Genomic DNA, 14,634 nt, shown 5'->3' with positions numbered 1-14,634 from the left:
GAGTCCAATAAAAGAAAAAAGAAAACCGAGAAAGAGGAAAAAAGAATAAATAAATCACTTCTTAGACTGTCGAATCTCAATTATTTAAATCTACATATAATACTATATAATACTCAAATAATCATGAGATCATGCAAATCATCCTGAAAGGAATGATTTTAGATAGTTTCATCTAAAAATCAACTAAGTGTTGAACGGGAATTACTGGCTTGAAGAGTGCATCATTCCAACTTACTGACGATCCACCATAGAAAACGAAAACAATGGTGTCGCACGCTTTAATGTTGTGACACACTTTAACTGGTTGTGCAACAGTAACGTCTTGGCTTTAGTGCACTTGAACAGACTAAAAGTCTGTCCGTGTAGAGTGATGCGGAGTTTCATATCGGACTATACTAAGGCGAAATATCTGTTAAATGGGATAAGGTGAGGTCGCGTATTTGGACATAAACGCATATCCAGTTGTATCAGTCATGGTTGCGCTATTTTTCAATAATTTCATCTTAGTTAAGTATCCCAATGCAAGTCCTGAACAGATGAATGCTGGTTAGTATCAGTACATCTCAGGAACAACCTAATAGCGCAGATAAACATGCCTGACGTCATACGGGCTTCTAACCATTCAACAGGCGTCATGGCAGATGAAGCAGAAGCGTAAAATATAATCAGAATGTAGTAGGTCAGTCACAGCACTCTTCCTTTCGGCCTGCTGACACAGAGCTGCCGGGACAAACTTGTTGTTGACCTACACTTGTGCGGTGAAAAGTATGTCATTGTTTCCCTAGGGTGGATTATGGATGCTCACAACTGATTAGACCAGAGAGTTACTTATTGCTCTTGTAAGTAGCTCACTTCATTAGGTAAGGGAAATAGTTTAATTTTCTTATAACAGAATACATATATTCCGTAAGTCATCAGTCCAGAGTTTAGTTAGTATATGATAGTAATGAATAATACTTTAACGAAAATAATGATTATTTGTCTCCTCAAATATTTAGTTAGAAAGTACACACAATGCATTGCTCCGTAGTTGCAAACTTTGTAGGAGGTGTCCTCCTCTCCTTCTAAGATTTTTCCCACTCTGCTCCATTCTTTCCGTTAAATATTTTCCACAAATAATCCCCACATTAAGCATTTTGTCTGTTAGAATTTAATAAATTAATTCGTCAATTAGTAACATTTTAAAATATTAATAATCATACTCTTAAAATATTTAATAAAGCGATTATTATTGTTAATAATTATTTATTGAATATTAATATTAATTAAAATTCTTAACTTTTTTGTGCACCCAGTATGGGTGCACAAAAAATCCTTAAACGGGTAATGCTGAGAGCAATACCCGTTTAAGGATTGGGTAGCATAAATGATTTCTCGATACTTGAGTATTTTAAATATTCTGAGCGATAATCAGAACACGTTAGGTTGGCATTACGACCAAAGCAAGTAAACTATTATGCCAGTATGTTATACCTGCGTATGTTTTCCAGGCGATAAAGTGTATTATAATTACGATCGTTTTTGTAGGAGTTCTCCTGCCGGAGACAGATAACAAACTTGAATTCTTATTAATTGAGGAAACAGAGAACTCTCTATGATAAGTTTCTGTCTCTATTATTTTGTTCCTAGAGTGTGCCACTCACGTATTAATCTTCATTTGTATACATTAATATATGAGAGTTGAGGAAAAAGCAGTGCAATAAGACTGTAGCTCAAATTTCGAATATAAATTATTATTAACGGATCGTCTATAGCAATCAGGGCTTACTTCCTGGATGCCAGCAACCTCATATTCATCTTACAGTATTTTCTAATGCTTAATATCCTAGTGCTTATTACTGCTTTAGTACTGCAACGAAGTACATAATACGTTATAATAAGTGATGCTAAATAGACAGAAGTTTAGGACATAGTAAAGCTGCCTCTGTTAATCCATCGTGATAGACTGAGAACTGTCCCATGTAAAACGATTTTTTTCAGATATTAGTAAGGGACGCAAGGTCTTGGCGTACATCATTCCCGCAGTAACAGGACTTAAAAGTTTCGTGCTGAAAATGGGCAACTCGGAGAGGTTCGTTCATTTCAGTGAAGAAGCCAAATCATAGCGGCACATGTGAACGGGTAAAGGAAGTAGTGTGGAGACTCCATTACTTCTGGTCTTTAACGAGTTCAGAAGTTACTTGAAATTCCTCACGTTTCCTTCGTGCGTTGTTATGCAAAACAATAAGCGGATTTACAGTAAACGTAGTTGTTCTGGGTCGCGATGCTGACGAAAGAGCAAGTATTGTACCTTCCGTTTGATACCGGGCCAAGTTATGTGACAGTGGAGCATCTAAGCGAAGGTCGCTATAAAATATGACCTACGCAAACTACACTACTGCCCTCTACCTGACACACGCACAGCTTCAGATCGCAGCACAGATATGACAATATTGGAGTGCTAATTACTGATACTTATCTGGAGGAAGAATTGTTGATAGGAGATTAGTAGTAATGCAAATTTAATCACGTAGTCCTCTCAAGAGGAGTACAGGATACATATCAGGATGATATGTATCATGTACATATCAGGAAATGAATGATAATGAGTTTCGGTTTTCTCAATACTCTTTTTTTTTTCCGGCTCTCATATCAAACACACACCAGTATAGCTTGATATGCAAGCTATAATATGAAAACGAAGATAAACGTAATAGCGACGTTTTCATATACATGGTTTGCAAATGTTACTGCATCAAGAAAACAAAATTTGGCCAAACTATGGGGAAATAAAATAAAGAAAACTGCGATTTCATGTAAGGAACGAAATAGTCCATTGAGCATAAATATTAAATCAATGGTATCGAACACGAATATCTTTGCACACAGCACTCATTTTTCCCATTTTTAAAACGGAGTATTCCTCATTCGATAACAATGTCATTGCAATCGTTGCGAGAGCATAGAAGTCCGCATTAGACTTAGTAAAAAAAATTATTACACAAGAATTGCAAATAGATTAATAATCCTAATAAATGTGAGATGAAGTTTTTCGATAAATCTTAAAAGTTTGCATACTTTTACTACAACATCAGTATGATGAGGTTTTGAAATATTTTATGTTGTTTTTCCCATTCCTCAAATGCAGAGATTATCTCCTCAAGAAGATTATTTCTTTCAGGTGGACCTTCGGTTTTTTGAAGGCCTTGCTGTTTAGTCCTTCTCTTTGCTGATTACATAATACTACGTAGCAGTGTTTTTTTTTTTAATCAGTCCCACATACGGAGATCTCATGACCTATATCACGACAGTCCCGTGTGCTGGAAAGTGATTAGAGAGCAGAAAGGAATCTGCCAATGTTTCTTGAATACTTTGGGGTCAAATTTTGCCAATATTACTACAATACTCTTCAAGATACTCTTAAACGTTTGGAAAATTGGACAGGAATTTGATAAGTAAAATCATTTGGGAGAGATAATATATGGGATTGATAAGAAGAGAACATTGGAAAAGATGGAATGAAAGCTTTGAAAAGAGGTACTAAACATGGTAATTTGGGGATTTGGTTGGCCTTTAATATTCTTGATTTTCTATATATTCTTAATATTCTATTAATAAACAACTTACAAAGAAAAACTTTTTAAATTCGAATTCTGTCTATGATGCAAAGCTTCTTTGCATCCTAGACAGAATTCGAACCAAGGTCTTCCCACCAAAGGGCAATTTTGCTGAAACATCATCACGACAGCCAATTAATGGGTGCTGAAAACATCGAAGGTAATAGGAGGAGATTCACCAAGCGCGGCGTGGCTGGACGACTGTTTTAGGGAGGTTACGAGAATCAGCATAGTTACTTCTTGAATTACTTAGTTAATTCAAGTTAGTTAATTACAACTTAGTTAATTACTTGAATTGCATAGTTACTTCTTAAGTTACATTGTTGAACTTAACGAATAGAAAAATGAAAGGCGATTAACTGAAGCTTATAAATTCGTTTACGTATCATATAACGTGGAAAATAGGATTTTATCGCAAGTGGCTCAATCCCGGCACCAATAGTAGACATACACAAAGTTCGTTTTTGTTGTTGTTTGTTTACGATTAAGGCGGAACACATGTTCCATAGGCTTTTAGCAACGAGCCTTAAAACCACTTAAATGACAATAAGTAGTTTTAAGAATGATTTATATAAATGTAATGAGAAGCTTAAATGACACCAATTGTTAAGTGGATAATTAAGAATGTAATTTTAAATTACTATTGTTAATAATGGCAGATTTAGTTAATATTGTTGCTTAGAAATTATTAAGCAGCTAAGGCTGTCAGACCGGTGTATTATCTCTGTAATTTTTTATTTATTTATTTTTTTCGCCTGTTTTAAGGGATGAAAAATTAGCGTTTCTGGGAAGAACAGATATAGTATATATTTATAATCGCAAATGTAATGGCTAAGGATGGATATCATAAGTAATCAGGTTGCTGTTTGATGTGTTAATTTTGTTAACGTTGATCACCGTGAATATTAATGACAGTTATATTGATATAACGATAAGTAATTAGTACCGTCACCGAATGTTATTATTCAATTTAAATGACAATCATAACTTATGAGTAGCAAGTTAATGATTAACATTTACAACATTTAAAAATGATCAACATCATTTTTAAATGTATTCGTGTTTTTATTTAGTTCTGTGAATTATCAGTGGCATTGGCCGGAACTTAACCTAAGCGGTGTGATTCTAAAGATAGCAATTAAATAACTGATGGCTTATTAGAATCATTAATCGGTTTGATAGTTTTTGTGCGTACAAATAAAAAAAAATGAAAGTAAATGAAAAAGGATGAATGTAAGGAAATTTTCATAAACCATCCCATACGAGTCAGAAGGGGGAGGAAGAGATAATCTTTAGATCATATCGCATCATAGTGGAGATAGTATGCGGCTCGTATGTTGTCTTCTTCCCTCTCCCTGTAGCACTGAGTTAGCCTTATCTCGGACTGTGGTAGTGGAGTTGGTTTTGATCTCAAGTAAAACGGCTTCGAACGCATTCTTATAATTAGGCTTACTTCAGTAGGAATTGGAACTGGTGGAACTTACGTCCGTGGCTTTAGGAGTGGGATGGGTTGCTTTGAATTACGGCCGAAGGAGCTGAGGATATAAGGACATTGATATTAATGGCTGTTTTGTGGGATGAAAATGGAGATTAAAATCTCTGAGGCAGCATATGATATCGGCTCACTGTATTAAGGTAAACGCCAATAAGCATTCCATTCAGTTCGAACTAAACTAGCACCCAAAAAATCTCAAAATACTGAGAAAATGGTAAGAAGAGTTTATGCTCAATGATGATTGCAGTAGCGATTAGCAAGTTCCTCGGTTCTGGATGATCAGAACCGAGGAGTGATGATTCTCGCCACATTCTCTTTTTACGGATGGGAGAACCTGCATTTAAAGTAGTCCGGAGAACTCCAACGAGCGGGCTGAATTATCCCAGTTATGTGTAGTGAGTATGATCTATTTCAAAGCTTTTGGTCATACTTTTCTCTAACTCTTCCACTTCTTGCTTCTACACTAATATTAACATTCTTCCTAATGAGGATTCTTTACTTAAAACTTTCTGTCTCTTTTCTTGCTTACTAACCTCAGGAGGAGGTTCTCCATTCTCCCTGAAGCTATTAGAGTAGTCGAGGGCTAGGGGTGTTTCCTCCTCTTTCAACTAACCACTAATAGTTATAGTAGTGGGCAGCAGCGCTACTTGTATCAACCTCCTGTAGCATACATGTTACAATACTGCGATGTGTAAGGCATTACATTCCCAAGTAAAAGCAGCAATGGAAGTTAAAAATGAAATCAAGATTGGCGATGGAGCCTTCACTGAAGGAGTCATGCCTGGCAAGAGAAGTAACCGGGCTTCTCAGGTCGACAGCCAACGAAATCCTGGTACTTATTCAAAAATGAAGACAAGAAATAAGCTGAATATTGGAACATGGAATGCAAGAACACTGCTAGAACCAGGTAAAATAGAAAATGTGAAAAGAGAAATGGAAAGACTTGAAAGAGACATTCTGGGCATTAGTGAGACGAGATGGGAGGGACAGGGTGATTTTTGGAGTGAAGAATTTCGGATAATATATTCAGGACAAAAGAAGGGCGAGTAAGGTGTTGCAATAATGCCTCATAAAAAAGTTGGAAAGTTAATCACTACAATAATTAATTATAGTGACAGAATCATGGCGATAGGCATTCAAAATGAATGCCTATCGCCTATCAATATTATAATGGTCTACATGCCAACATCACAACATAGCGATGAAGAAATAGAAGAAATTTATGAACAAATAGAAGAAATCTGGAGCAGCTTTAAAGACAGAGACAATACAATAATAATGGGAGATTGAAATGCTATAGTGGGAGAAGAGAGCAATGATAATATTTCAGGAAGATCTAGTCTTGGACGTAGGAATGAAAGAGGAAAGCAATTAATAGAATTTTGTACACAAAAACTGTTAGTTATAGCAAATACACTATTTCAAGTTCAAAAAATAAGATACACCTGGAAAGCGCCTGGGGATTCAAATAGATTATATATTGGTCAAGAAAAGATACAGAAACCAAATAAAAAATCGCAAAAGCTATCCAGGTGCCGACATTAGTAGTGACCATAACCTTGTCTTAATGAAAACAGAACTGAAACATAGGAAACAAATCCAAAGATACAAACCAATAAGATGGAACCTTGAAAAATTAAAGAGTAAAGAAAGGAAACCAAGAGGTAACTGATCATAACATTCCAGAAAACATAAATAGTCAGAATAATATTGAAAACCAATGGAATATGATAAAAGAGTTAATTACAAATTCATCAAATCAATTATTGAAAAATGCAGAAAAAGAAAAAAGAAAACATTGGATAACAGATGAAATACTTGGCCTTATGGATGAAAGAAGAAAATATAAAAATGCTGTTAAAGAAGAAGATGTGGCCAAATACAAATATCTTAAAAATCAAATTACAAGAAAATGTAGACAAGCCAAAAAAGAATATCTGGAAGAACAGTGTAATAACATAGATGAATTATTTAAAAAAGAAAACATAGAAAAAGCCTATAAAGAAATTAACAAACTGACTTTCAAATTTAATAAGAACAGCAAAAATAATGCCATCAAAGATGAAAATGGAAAATTACTAATAGAATCTGGGGATATATTAATGGAATGGAAGAATTATCTTGAAAATCTTTATAATGGCGACGAACTTGATGTTGATATCAGCATAGAAAATCAAAATGAAGATAATCTAGGACCCCGAATAATGCGAGAAGAATTTGATAAAGCACTATCCGAAATGAGTAAGGGAAAAAAGTCCAGGTGTAGACAATATTCCTATAGAACTGCTACAAAATCTAGGTGATGAGACAAAAACCTTACTCTATCAATTAATAGCCCAAATCTATAATAGAGGAGAAATACCAAAGGAGTTTATGAAATCAACCATAATACCAATACCAAAAAAAGAATAATGCAAACAAATGCAGCCAATTTAGAACAATAGCTTTAATCCCACATGTTAGCAAAATTCTGCTAAAAATTATTCAAAATAGAATTTATTCAAAAATAGATTGTCTATTGGATGAAGACCAATTTGGATTCAGAAAGAATAAAGGAATAAGAGAGGCAATACTCTGTTTAAGAACAATAATAGAGAGAAGATTAGACCTTAGTCAAAATACTTACATTTGCTTCCTTGATTTAGAGAAAGCGTTTGATAAAGTAAACCAGCAAATACTCCTGAATTGTCTAACTAATATCGGCATAGATTTGAGGGATGGGGAAATAATTTATCAAATTTACAAAAATCAAAATGGACAGATTAAAATCAATGATAAGGAGAAAATAATAAATATCAGGAGTGGAGTAAGACAAGGATATATACTTTCACCACTTTTATTTAATTTATATATTGAAAAGGCCATTCAGGAAACTAAAGATAAAATAAATAGTGGCATAAAGATAAACGGTGAGCAAGTCATGTGTATAAGATTTGCTGATGACATAGCCCTTGTAGCAGAAAACAGAAGAACGTTAAAAACAATGCTAGAATTACTAAATAATAACCTTGAAAAATATAAAATGAAAATCAACACAGATAAGACAACCAAAATCCCTATCAATACAGAGCATGTAGACATCAGCGGGGAACAAATAAAACAAGTGAAAAGCTTTAAATATTTAGGTAGCCTAATAACAGAAGATGGCAGAACAAGAAAAGACATAAGATCAAGAATAAACAACGCAAAAGCCCAATTCTTTAAGATGAAAAGCATTTTAACAGGAAACCTCAACCTACAATTGAAAAAAAAAATTAGTAAAGTCATTGATATGGAGCATTGCACTGTATGGATGTGAAACCTGGATTCTAGGCAGAGAAGATGTAAGAAGATTGGAGGCTTTTGAAATGTGTTGCTGGCGTCGCATGAACAAAATAAAATGGACAGGAAAAAAAATCAAACCAACAAGTCCTGAGAGAGATAAACGAAACAAGAACTCTAATAAAATCGATCAAAATTAGAAGGGATATGTGGTTTGGACATATACTTCGACATTATGGACTTGTGAAAAGAATAACTGAAGGCAAAATAGAGGGAAAAAGAAGAAGAGGCAGACCAAGGAAAAGCTTTTTTGACAAAGTCAAAGACAGCACGGGTTTGAGGAGTTACCAGGAGGTTAAGAAGAAAGCCAATGACAGAGCGGAATGGAGGAAATTGCTGCTGAGCTACCAGTCCCAAGGCTGATGCAACTGATGATGATGATGATGAGTAGTGAAGGAAGTGCGTCAATGTGTATGTGAAGTTTTGTTGTGGTGTATTTGGTCCATTTTCACTTTTTGAATAAAGCCGCGCTTATGGAATTCTACGGTGTATGGTCATATCCGTTCAAGATAATGCCGCCTCAAGAAATCACTGTCTGCAATAGTTTTGTTAGTGGGTAACAGCGTACATGTTGTGGAAAATTGAGATTATTATTATTTTGGAAATCCTGTTCTAGAGACCAAGCATGAAACTCTTTCAAGACACTTAAGGTCTGAAGAGGTGGTCTCAGACCAGGCGATGAAATTCATTTCCCCACCAAAGACAAACATTCATGCCAATGAGGGATTTGAACCTTCAGCTTCTTTGTTGGATATCAGATACGCTAACCAGGGTGGCAGCTGTTGCGTAATGAATAATAAAACTCAAGTAATTTGTAAAAAAGAGCATTGCATTTATATCAGTGTTAAAATAGACAAGCTTTAAAATTATATTCATCATCACCTAATCCAATATTTTTCTTAAAAAATAAAAAAAAAGATCAGTTCACTTCTTTATAAGGATTAGGCTTTGTTTTGATGATGGATGCATTTTAAACGGTACGTATTTTAATGATGACCGTATTAAAATCACGCGATAAAATAAACCTCCCTTAAGTAGTTATATGAATATTGTACAAGCATTTAAAAGTATTGAAAGAAAAAATGCCCATCGTTATTGATTTTCGAAAAGCAATATAAATAAAAAATATGTATTTTATGGTAATTACTCTGACGAACGTCTATAAACCTAAAGACCATATTAGTATAGTGGATAGACTGGGTGATTAGATAATCCAGAATCCTGCTCTCGAAACTGAATGTTCTTTTTTTTTTTTTTTCTCTCAAACCATTTCAGGTATCCAAGAAGAAGAAAGATGATTACATACAGAGTGATGAAAATCAAAATTTTACATAAAACAGGAAGAAAATTCAGTTTCTTATAAATTTGGCTAGACTGGAAAGCTACTATTCATGGTAACCTCAACCGACCGTATGTTTAAAGGAATCCTTGATGTTTAGAGGAATGGCTATGTATTTACCTTAACGAAGTTGTTACATCACTTACGTAAAGCATTTTAACTTGGGATGATGAAAAATTCGACTGATGCGGAAATCAGCGTATGGTGCGACAACCTATTCATTCATTTTCTGTTGCTGTAAAGCGATTGGTTGTTACTAATAGGCCTTATAATTGGAAAATTGAAATTATTCGTGTTTATCGAAAAGTGACTAGTGTATATCTCCGCATAGGATGCTTATACTGTATTCTTACACGTGTAGGAAATAGTGCCATCCAGCAGCAAGTAATCCTTTATGTTTAGAGGAATGGCTATGCATTTACCGTAACGAAGTTGTTACATCACTTACGTAAAGCATTTTAACTTGTAGAACTGCATTTTATCTTTGTTAAATTAACCGAACTGGGAATTATTTAGCATTATTTGTCCATAAAAGAATGTACGTGAGAGGCTGTAAAAACCTAATAGTTCAGCACAGGTTGGTCGTGCTTTGTGTTTGAGTTAATGGAAAATGTTAGAGCGCATCTTTCTTTATTAGGTAATTGCATATATTGAACTAAAGATCATTTATTTATTTATATATTTTTTCCAATATTTTTATTATAGAATTTATTTTTATTACTTTTTCATTTTATGGCGAATTTTGAGCTAGTATACTTTATTAAAAAGGCAAAATATAATGAAGACTGCGGCCAATTTAATTATATAATATAATTAAAAAAAACGTTGGAACGTCTGGATGCTTTGCATAAACGCATCTATCTAGAAATATTTTCTTAACTGATAGTGAACGGGATTCCGAATAATGTAGCAGGAATTTTAGGTCACAAAGCAAGTGCATTTTTACCAATTCAACACGTTCACATCTAGGGTTTTCTATTTTGAGGAGAAGAAACTCGAGTTTGCAAAAGAATAATTTCTTCCATCGTCCTTTTTCAGCCCGGTTAAGGTCTAGTATCAGAGTTGCCTAGTAACAATCGTTCAATTCTTTGAATGATATCATCGATCTTTTCACGGGTGGAACATTAAAGAAAACGGCATATTTGATGCCATTAGGCTATTCAGATATTTAAGATGTTAACGTCCCCACTTTGAGCAAATAACCTTTCTGTAATTTTATTTCCACCATTACTTGCTTTTAGACAGTGAATATTCTCATGAAGATTTCAGCAGTTACTACAAGAACACTGTTATTTCAGCTCTTACAGTCCGAAAGAGTTATAAAAGCGACTACAAGAGTCTCAGTGCCAAATGACGTCTTCGACATGCGTAACTAATAAAAGTGCAGTTTGTTTGCCTAAGGGACAATTAAATACGCATTGTGTCATGTGCAAGGAAAATTAATGAAGATGGCACAATTACCTAAGGTGGAAAACATTTTCCTTATGCTTTAGAGTGCAAATTCTGTACTTTATCATAATCGTACTTTTTTTTTCGTTCTTAATTTGTTACTTCATTGTAATGACTGCATGGCGACATCGGAGGTCAAATGTTCGATTTATATTCCTACTGTTGTTGTCTAAAATGTTTTGTTCTAAGACTTACAGCATGATATGAGGTGGTGAAGAGAGAAATTATTATTTTGAATACTTGTCTAACAAATAAACAAAGATGGGATTTTGAGTTTAAATATAAGCTTACAACTGAGTAAAAGTTTTAATTTTTCAGAGATTTCATATAATAGTTTATCTTTCTTATTACTATTTTCTTTCCATGACAGTAATGGTTACAATACAGCCGGTGTTTTCCTGAAAGTAAGAAGTAAGTGATGAACAAAATACTAAAACCGGTTCCAGAATTAGGATATGAAGACCAATACAGATGTCCTTGACGCTGATCGAAGAGGAAAAGGATATTTGAAATTTTTAAGAAATATGCCATCATATCAAAATATGCCACCATGTCTCAAATGCGTCAGAATTGCAGGAAAGTTAATTGAGATCTCTGAAGACAGCAATCTGAAGTTTTGACAGCAAGGAAGGATATAATGAAATATAGAAGCTTTTTTTTTCAAGTATTAATGATTGTGCTATCGTTCGCTTCGTACATTCTGATACAACTTACTTGTAAATCAACATTTTCATCCATGACTCGAATCAGAATTTGCCCGTGATCATAATTGACAAATTTAGTTCACTGGAAACATGAACTTGCTAGAACTACATTCCTAGTTAATTCACGACAACCTCAGAAGTTCAATAAATCGTGTCGCATTTGATAAATTTAATCAAATTTGCAGTCCATCTTTATGTTGTTTGGTTTAATACTTAATATCTGCCTTGTTAACATTCTTAAAAATTAATTAAATAAAATTACAAGAATAGAATGCATGCTTTATTTCTAATACTTTTTAATGGTAAAAAACAATTCGCACCCGGTTATAAATAAGGTCTAGTAAAAAATTGGTAATTTTTCACTTGACCTTATTTGGAAAAATGGATTGGAGCGCAAGGAGATAAAATGCATTTGCCTGAGCTCTTCCCTCTTTGATAAATGTGAAGAAATGCAACTTCTTTGTTTGCATTTCTGCAAATATATTTTGGAGAGAATACAATCACGTTTTATGTTTTTCATATACTTCACGATACTCCGCCGCCTAATTCGAAATCTGGGAAGGAGTTGTTTGGCTTTCTAATGATCCTCCCCCTCCGGTTTAAAGTAATACGATCGACTTCGGCTTTCAGAATCAATCTCATGCACCACATAATGAGCCTTTGCCAAACCACATGAAATCCTGCCGACCCATAACGCTACCTTCGGTTTCAATGAGAAGACCACAGTTTTTCTCCATCGGCGTCACGAGTCTCTTATACGCTCATGCTGTAACTCGAATTATCGTTCTACAGTATCCGCATTCAATACACAGTTCACTGTCATTTTCGTTCTTTTCAACACAACAGTCACTTCAACTATTCGGAAGGAGCCATGAATATTAAAAATGATATCTTGTCTAATAAAGTTTCTTTCTGATAGTTGTTGATATATCAGTTGACAGTTTACTTGACGGTTTAAGTAACCTAGAAAGAAAGATTTGCGATGTCTTTGCATAAAATTTGACTAATAATAGGCGCTCTGTTAATCACTAATAGTTGCCACTGTCTGTGATGTTATTGTTGACATGTGTAGCATGCATACTTACGAGAGATGACTTCTATTATGCGGTGTGAGATCACCACTTTGCATAATGGATGACAATGTGGCTTGAAAACGTACCATGTTTCTTCTCCATGATTTTGTGGATGAAATTATAGTAAGAAAATATAAACTTGACTAGGGAAGAGTCACTATTATCTTTTGTCTTGCATAATTAGATACAATGCACTGGAAACACAAAACAATGTAATGCACCTTCGTCAATATTTTAGCATCTCGATGAGTCACCATCTCCTATCTTAGTCGCTAAGAAGACGAGATATCGCATCTCCTCTGCATTGCTCCATTGTGGAGTACAGAACTTCATTATGAACTTAGTGTCACGCACCATACCGAACTAAATGAAGTCTTCTTGTGTTTTTTCTTGCCATGAGCAGATAATATGAAGTATTTTCATTAGTTAGAAACTTTCTTTCTTGAATTTTCCGTATTAGTACGAGAGAGAGAAATGGTATATGAAAAATAATCATGTCATAAGACTCACCTTTAAGACAAGAAATTTTTTCATTGAAAGAAAATGCCGTGAAAGGAATGGGCTGGTAGCATTGAAGCCAGTCAAGGAAATATTCATGAGGAATGGAAAGGAGGTTTCGAAATTCTTTAGTTGATGTGATCCATAATGAATGCACAAGAATCTGTACGTTTGCCAAATGCGCATTTTTACGAAATCATATTTTAGACATAAAAATTATTTCACTTTTATGAAAATTAACACATCCTGAATGAGTTTCTGTTGCCGATTTAGCTTCTGACAGGTTTCGGTATTTGATGAAAAGCAGTGCTGTATATCAGATCAGAGAGTCTCTGTTATATCATTCATCTTGATATTTATATTTCAAAAGCGTGATGTGTATCAGTCTTCATTTTAATTTATTATGGTGTGCTATTCGAAATTCTTCGTTCGGTATCTGATGGATATTTCATTTTTTCCCATTCTGACTGTTGCAATTCGATCTTCCATTTTTAGGTATGCTTTTTTTCAAGCGTGCTAATTGTGGAATCTTAATTTCCTTTCTTAGACTACTGCTTTGATAAAGTATAATCCCATCTTTCATCAAAGTGAAAGAAGAGACCTTGTCAATTAGATATAAAACCATAAAAATAGTTTCTGCGAATACATCCACTTCTTTTATGTGAAAGAAAGTGTGGGAAAGAAGAGTGGACAGCCAGCGACTAAAAGAGCAGCTCAGCTGCATTCACACAGTATCAGATGCATTTGATACACATACCAGAATTGACCGCGTCGTCTTAAAATTATTCTTATTGGTTTTATGTATTAGTACAGTAATTTCAGTTTGCTACTTTGGTGTGAGTTGAGATTCCTAATTATTTTTTTATGATTTTTTTTCTCATCTCCAAACAGATTATGCACATCAGCGTATAATTCTTTTATTTTTTTCCAAGAAGCGTTTTTTGATAGCATGTTCTCACAAAGTACCTTTGGAAACCACGTAAGCAATTATGAGGCCGATATAAATAAAATAATCAGCGTTCCCTACTCTTTAGGCCCACTACCTAACAAGTATAACCTTGGCTTTCAATAACCATAACAGTAGGATGAAGTAGTCAGTCTTGTGCCTAAATATATATTTTTTTATGTAAATTGTGTTTGTTCTCTTGGCCGGTTTGCC

General features: G+C 34.3%; 1 protein-coding gene across 3 annotated transcripts in view; it reads left to right on the top strand.

The window, feature by feature from the left end:
• The first annotated feature begins 726 nt into the window (after positions 1-726).
• LOC150102931 (trypsin-3-like) overlaps positions 727-14,634 on the top strand; it is a 62,636-nt gene continuing 48,728 nt past the window's right edge. For 2 of the 3 annotated variants that reach the window (XM_090398247.1, XM_090398245.1), the window contains exon 1: positions 727-860. The gene's annotated coding sequence lies outside the window, so the exon portion shown is untranslated. The remainder of the gene's footprint in view (positions 861-14,634) is intronic. The other variant, XM_090398246.1, reaches the window with a different exon arrangement.

The sequence above is a fragment of the Typopeltis vanoorti genome, chromosome 9, assembly GCF_054136105.1.
Source record: "Typopeltis vanoorti isolate ZY-2024b chromosome 9, IOZ_Tvanoo_1.0, whole genome shotgun sequence".
Lineage (NCBI taxonomy): Eukaryota > Metazoa > Arthropoda > Arachnida > Uropygi > Thelyphonidae > Typopeltis > Typopeltis vanoorti.
Note: the sequence above shows the minus strand (reverse complement) of the source record. Positions and strands in the feature narration are given on the sequence as shown.